This window comes from Cygnus atratus, chromosome 2 (genome assembly GCF_013377495.2).
Source record: "Cygnus atratus isolate AKBS03 ecotype Queensland, Australia chromosome 2, CAtr_DNAZoo_HiC_assembly, whole genome shotgun sequence".
NCBI classification, from domain to species: domain Eukaryota; kingdom Metazoa; phylum Chordata; class Aves; order Anseriformes; family Anatidae; genus Cygnus; species Cygnus atratus.
In genome coordinates, this window is record NC_066363.1 from 77,540,556 (window position 1) to 77,548,188 (window position 7,633).

The 7,633-nt window shown below is 38.1% G+C and overlaps 1 long non-coding RNA gene across 1 annotated transcript; it reads right to left on the reverse strand.

The window, feature by feature from the left end:
• Positions 1 to 375: 375 nt before the first annotated feature.
• Positions 376 to 7,062, reverse strand: LOC126913197 (uncharacterized). Its single transcript, XR_007707882.1, has 3 exons — positions 7,019 to 7,062; positions 2,349 to 2,391; positions 376 to 1,341 (listed from the first exon to the last, which is right to left on the reverse strand). It is a non-coding gene; the product is annotated as an uncharacterized LOC126913197 (long non-coding RNA).
• Positions 7,063 to 7,633: the final 571 nt, after the last annotated feature.

Sequence of the window (7,633 nt, forward strand, 5' to 3'; positions counted from 1 at the left end):
TACCTGGAGGCAATCCTTGGGCACTGCGCTGGACCATGGAGGAAATCCCCTTTCATTCACTGGAAGGTAGAGGCTGAAATACTGATCCTTGCCCCATACTGAAAACAGTTGCTACCACAACCTGTGGAATATCCTCACATTCTTCATGCTTCATTTTGGCACTCTAGACAGGGGTGAAATTCACTTATGTGAAGTTTGAGTCAATGAGACAGTCACATTTTGAAACAGAAGTGAAATACCCAGACATGTGACAATCAGCCTTTAATATATCAGTCATACTGCAGACATCTTTCTTGAGTGCTTCTTTTTCTTTAGAGCAAAACATACTCTTACATATGTCCTCAGATTTAAATTCAGGACACATTCCTTCTAAAGTAACTTAGTGTTTTCATGAGATGATGAATGGATGGAAGTAACCCATCTGAACAAAGAAAGATATCATCTTAATAATCTGATATTTTTTGTTCTTTGTTATAATTACTTTTGCCTCAGATTAATGAATTCCATTTACAGTAGCAAGCTAGCAAATGAAAACCATTCAGTGCAAGTATGAAATATAATGGAAAGATGAGACTATGTGGCATGGGAGACATAAACTGAAGTATTGAGGAGTCATTATTTACAAAAAAAAAAATCCATAGTGTAAATTTTATTAAAAAGAAATTTCTTCCCTCAGAAAAAAAAAATCAAATGAATTTACATTCTTGAAGAAAATTACCAAAGCAACAGAACTGAAAACAATAAGCTTTCAATTTTCTTCTCAAATTACTCCCTTTTTTCCCACTTATTCTTCTGTATTATGTTAAGTCCTTCCTGTCTCCCTGTTTGTTTAATCTGGAGTCCAATCACAAGGGGAAAAAAAATAAAAAATAAATAAAAAATCCCAGTCTTTTTAAACAAACCTCTGTTTCTATATAAATCCTTACTTGCTTAGAAATGCATGGCCTCATCTCCCAAGGAATGCACATCTCTTTCAAACAGGGTCCCCTTGTAACATTTGCTCTGCAGCCTAACATGGCTGAGTGCTGCCTAATAACGCTATTACACTAACGAGTGAAACATGGATCCAGAAGCTGGAAAGGAGCAGTACTGAGGAGCTGGGACAGAGGGCTTCAAGTCACAGTGCTGAGAGCAGAGGCATCAACATAAGAATCAAATGCCGCAGGTAGAAGTGGCCAAGGAAGTCAGACATCTCGAGATTGAAAGGCAGCGAGTGACTCCATAGCAACCAGAGAATGAAGCAGGCAGGTTTCCAGTGAAGAGGAACCAGACAGCATCCAGGTTGTGATACAGCAGGCTCTGAAGTGGAGCAGTGAATGGCACGGAGAAATGGTCCTATTGCTGGAAAAAACAAAAGTCCCATTTTACCTATTAGGTCATCTAGCAGTGGCCAGACTAGAAAAATAGGACCTATGTGTAAACCAAGGGTCCTGAAACATCCTTCCAACAAGCAGCATTCATCTTTAAGTCTAATGGGAATGATCCCAATGGAATCTAAAGCCCCAACATCTATCTTACTGGAAATCTAACCCCCCCCCCCCCCCCCCCCGCCCAAACAAACAAACAAACAAACAAAAACATCCAAAACATTCCAGGCAAAGGCTACAGAAATAAACTTTATAATATGAGGCAGAGCTGCAAAGGACTGAAGGACAAAGTTGCATGTTTATAGCTGACAGCTCTATAGAAACTGAATTTGCAAGCTGGCCTGGAATTTTACTGTGGTAATGGATGCAATATTCCCTGTCAGACTGTGAGGGGACCAAATCAGACAATATACACATAGCAGGTAATGACAGGTGAGAGAAAAAAAAACATACTATGATCCAAACAAATAACTGGTTATGCAGAAAAGAACATAATATTCACTGTGGGGCAAGGTGTGAAAAGGAATTTAAGACTCCATATCCCAGGGGTTGGCACATGCAGGTGAAAGAGTAGTAATCTTCAGCACCCAGAACTGCTTTTGTGTTTAATCCATGACTCTTTAATATGAAATACATATGGTCCTGGGAACAGGAATCAGAAGAATAAGAAAGACCGTGTCTGCTTTTTTAATATTTGTGCTGCTGAAAGCAGTGATATATAGGAACTAAAACAGGGAAATGTAGTGTTCATTTTCCCCTCTTCTTTAATGTGCCTCAGCTTGTCATCTGGGACTATCTCCATTATTTCTGAGATACTGCAAACACTGATTTTATGAGATTCTCTTTTTTTTTTTCTTTTTTTTTTTTTTTTCTGTGAAGTACAGGTACAAAGAGGAGGAAGATTTCACTATTTCACTTCAGCATGCTGATTCTCGCTCTCCCTCTGCAATTCTAACAGATATTCCTATTTCATTCTCATACCTATTTTCTGAACTGTCTTAGTGGTTCTTCCAAGGAAAACCACCTGGGAAAACAACAACAAAGAAACAAATGACACATCAAAAACAAACAAACAAACAAAAACCTGCAAAATCAATAATCAAAAGACAGTTTCCTATAACCAGGTGCTTAATTTGCAGCTGCTTTTTCTGCATGGACCTTTTATAACACTATATGAAATCTGACATCTGACACTTCCTTGCTTCTTTACAGCAGAAAATGATGCCAGATTTATGCAGTACAGTAAAATCTACAGTAAAGTGCTGTTTCTCTGCCATTTAAGGGAGAAGATGTAGCATATGGCAACCTGTGAACATAGTAATTAACCATGTGTGATTACAAACTCGTAGCAGAAGTTAGCAGGGTGATTTGGAGTGGGTATGATAAGTCACAGTTGTACTCTGACAAAGTAGCCAATAAGCAGACAATCCTTACTGTTCTTAAATATCCTAACATGCAGATTTCATCAAGAGTAATGTAAGAAGTTTGACTACACAGAAGTCTCAGTTTCATATAAGCTGTTCTGCAAGGCCTATCTTTCCTCCCTGCTTGCCTCCAAATGGAGGAGGAAAGAAAGTGAAGAAACACTATAGCTGGTCAGATTGCATTTTTCTTGTCTTATTTGCTTTGGTAGGGCTGTCAGTGGTTAAACGATCAAGCTTGCTTAAGACTACTAAATATATTTAAGTCTGTAAAGGGCATTGTGGCTTAGGATGGCCTCCCTTTTATGTAGCTGTTATAAACCCACTGTTATAAACTTGCAAAATTTTGCAAGTCCCACACTGTTTCATCATTGTCTTAAATCCATGTCTCTCAGTCCCACATGATGGCATGGGAATCTGAGAATTCATTTTAAAAGAAGCATGAGTTTCATTCCTTGTAGGGCATAGAGATAGGCTCTTCCTCTCTCTTTTGAAAAAGAACCTTCACACTGTGTTATTTTTAAGGTTGTGATTAGTAATGAAAACTCTTTATGTTGTTACTTTTAATTAAGGCATGACTGAGTTTTCAGTCTAAGAATTTATTTAAACTATCTATTCAAGTATCAGCTACTATATTTTTGATATGAACTTATGTTTTTGCTGTTAAACTTGAGCTAACAATACTGATCACAAGGAAAAAAGTTTGCAGAATATATTTGTGAAAATCACTGCCACGGGAACTCATTGAGGCAAACAGTATAGTTACCTTCTAAAAAGGAATGGATAACTAATAGTATTGCTAAGAATCATGCCTATGCATGCTAAGATGATAATAAGGTAATCAGATTTCATGCTTGAGGGTGTTAGCTAATCGCCTGCAGAGATTTGGCACTGCACAATTGGCTGAGAGCATCTTGTTTATTTTTATGCTTGCTCTGAGACATCAGTTATTCATTGCCACTGTCAACCGCTTACTGGACGAGATGAACTAAATTGTTTGTTCCAAATGTGGTGAACTCTATGTCCTGCAATAAATGTTATCGTAAATATAGCAAGCCATCCATTTTAAGACATCGATAAAATGTACATTCTAATGTAATGACTGGTTAGTGGGCAAAGAGAGAGAGAAGAGAAGGAACAGCTTTTCTCTTCCCCAGAAGAAAAGATAAAGAAAAGCCACACAAGTTGCTCCCAAATTATAGGTATAAAGATAGACTCTTTTGTGACTCTTATCACTTAGCCTCAACAGCACCTAATAGAAAAATGTGTTTCCTCATCAACCACTTCCACTATGTACCAGAAAAACTGGAACTCTCACCAGTGGCACAGAGGGAAATGCAATCTCTCCTGCTCTTTGAAGAAATCATCTCAAAGCTGAAAACAGTTCTGATGAAGATTAAGATCAAAAAAGAAAATAGGAATGTGAAAAACTTGAGAATGAACATTTTGAAATTATATGCCCAGATTTTTTTTAAATGAAAAAGACCTTAGTTAACCTTTTTCTTAGGAAAAAATAAATAAATAAAAGCTACAACTGCATTCATATAAATAATGGGTGAATGGGGAAACTGACAGCAATGATGGAGACACAGTTTTGTACTGAGATGTTTCCGGGGTATTCTGAAATGCTCATGTCCTCATCATACCAAGGAGAATGTCTACTGGAGCAATATATTCTCCTTTTTGTTCATGGACTTGTTCTAGTTCATGTATCTTTGAGACAAACTGGACATACAAGTGAATGTATCCTCCAAGCATAGAGCTGGGATGAAGCAGGGCAATGTCAAAGCCCAGGATGGTAAAACAAACAAACAAAATCACTGTTTGCACTTGTCACATAGGTTACACTCAGTGAGTAGGGCCTAAAACAGCCAATAGAGTCATATATTGTAAAGCCAAGAAAGACTGGTATGGTCTACCTTAAACAATAACACCTAGCCCTTTTCAGTGGCAACATATAATCTTTCAGTAATAGTAAAATTTGTACTTGATGAGTCATTGTCTCTGAGAACTGGGGTCAACTTAACCTCTTTTGAATATACCTTACATTTTCTTATATGGTATCTCTATGATATAGGCTAACTTATGTTTTGGCTTTCCCTTTGTCCTGCTAACAGACAGAACGTGTAAAGACTGTGTGATCTAAGACACATTAAGGAATTACACAGACAAAATGAACGTCAATGTATTTTATCTTAGTCTTTCACACGTTTTAATTTGCCAATTACATTTCAATAGGTGGTAGGTACTGTGCTCTATTAACAATGTCTATAAACATTTTATTGATTTAATTGTATTCCAATTCATTAAACAAAATGGCTCTCAGTTATCATTAGATAATAAGCAAAACATTATGCTAACAAGAACCCGACTCGCTACAGAAATGGGAGTGATTTCTTTAACCTATCATGTGTTATTCATTAGTCTCTTACAAAGAAAAATGACATTATTGATTTAATAAAGTGATTGATTTGAAAGCCAGGGGGATCCAACAAGCTTCTGGAGTGCTGTGTGTTCTCAGCCTTGTTATTCTGTGGAGAGCTGTAGAAAAGCTTCTTCATGTTGGGCTTCTCTCATTTGGTAAAGCTTTAATTTTGAATTCAATCTATACATAGATTTTTATTTTTTTTCCAGCTACTACTTACACAGTATATAATACATATTTTCCTGCAATTTAGGAGAGTTACAAAACCATAACTAAAGAAACCATTTGAAAAGTTTTCTCATCTTTTCAATAGCTCTCCATTATGCTAGGCTGACAGGTAAATTGTAGAAATGAATCTCCCAGAAAAGCACATGGAACTCAATAAAAGCATTTTTGGTGGCAATCTACCCTTTTCTCTACTGTTTGATGCCCAAACATGGCTATGTTTAAAATACAACTTTTTAGGAGTACTGACAATCCAGTTAGTCATCCCTAAGAACGAATCTGTGCTGTGCAGAGTCATAACATAGGCGTAAGTTGTCTGACTGCTGCCTACAATCAAAAGAATGTGCAGGAAAAATGTAATTAATTAATTATATTACTTGAGTTTAAAAATTACTACCCATCAGTGTTCGCTTTACCATTTCATTACTATTCTTTTACCCTAAAAATACCCATATACATCCAGTTACAAAAGGATACTCACCTAGTTTTAACACTGGAATCTATATCAAACATTTAGGATATTATAATCATGACTAACTATTCTCTAATAGACATTATTACAGCAAATCATGCCTTCCGTTGAAGTTAGAAAGCCACGAGGTAAAAGGAAGAGGGCCTTAAATATTCTACCAATTCAGACCTTCATATACACCTCAGTAACAGTGTATTCTTAATCATCTAGCCAAGACTGAGGTCCAAACTGCCATTGATACCTGAACTAATTAGCTCAAGGCTAATTTACATTTATTTGCACATAATCAGATTTTTATGCAGCATAGATATACACATACACACACAATATTAGCAAACAAAAACTTCTTGTCTACCTTGCAAAGCAGACACAGCCTACTCCACCTCTAACAGCCTACCACTCACAGCTGCTGCATACAAAGTGGCTTATTTAACAACACAACACAAAACAGCTGTTCTTGACTGCTCTTCTGCTACAGGCTTCCTTTCTGATTGAAATTTCTGGCACCTGAAAGTCCCTGTGTGGCCAGATCCATCCCTTTGGAAATTGTACAGTGACCCAACTACAACATCACAGACCTATTTGTACCTTCCTGTGGAACTATATGTTAGGATGATTCAGTGCACTTAAACAGCCATACACAGCTGCAAAGGGCTTCAATAGTTGTACACTTAGGTAACAATAAAGAAAAAAATAATGGGGGGAGGGGGGGGGAAGAAAAAAGAAAAAAAAAAAGCACAAGCCTACAGGGACAGCAGAACTGGCTGATCCCCACTTGTATTCAGCTGATATCAGCTAAGGCTAGTGTCTTAGCTATGCATGTGTGTAGCATGAGAGGACATCTGTCAACAGTGATAGCCATAAGTATCCATACACAGTTCCTGCTTGTTGTGGTTTAGCCCAGCTGGCAGCTAAACACCACACAGTCATTCGCTCACCCTCCCCTCCTCCCTCTCCGGGATGGGGGAGAGAAACGGGAAAGTGAAGCCTGTGAGTTGAGATAAAGACGGTTTATTAAGACAGGAAAATAATAATAACAATAATAATAATAATAGTATTAATAATAATAATGTGTACGAAATAAGTGATGCACAATGCAATTGCTCACCACCCGGTGACCGATGCCCAGCCTATCCCCGAGCAGCCGGCCCCCCCCACCCCAGCTAGCCACCCCTATATATTGTTCAGCATGACGTCAGATGGTATGGAATACCCCTTTGGCCAGTTTGGGTCAGCTGTCCTGGGTCTGTCCCCTCCCAGCTCCTGCTGCATCCCTAGCCTGCTCGCTAGCAGGACAGAGCGAGAAGCTGAAAAGTCCTTGGCTTGGTGTAAGCACTGCTCTACAACAATTAAAACATCAGCATGTTATCAGCGCTCTTCTCATCCTAATCCAAACCAGCTACTAGGAGGAAAATTAACGCTGTCCTAGCTGAAACCAGGACACTGCTATAACTGGATAAACCATAAATATTTTGTCCCACATTTGCTGCAACTTTTTTTAGTGCTGTTGTGATTCTGAGTACAAAGTTAACAGTGATCTGCTAAGTCTCTGAATGCCGACAGCTTGGAATAGCTGAAAAGCCTCATCTGGCCTGCACAACTATGAACTACCCTCGCTCTTTCCCCCAGTTTCAATTGCATCCTACCCCAAGTGTCAAATAAAGCATACTTCAATAGTGAATTTGTAGCTTTGGACTTTACTCCATTTTGAGTCTGTTAGTAC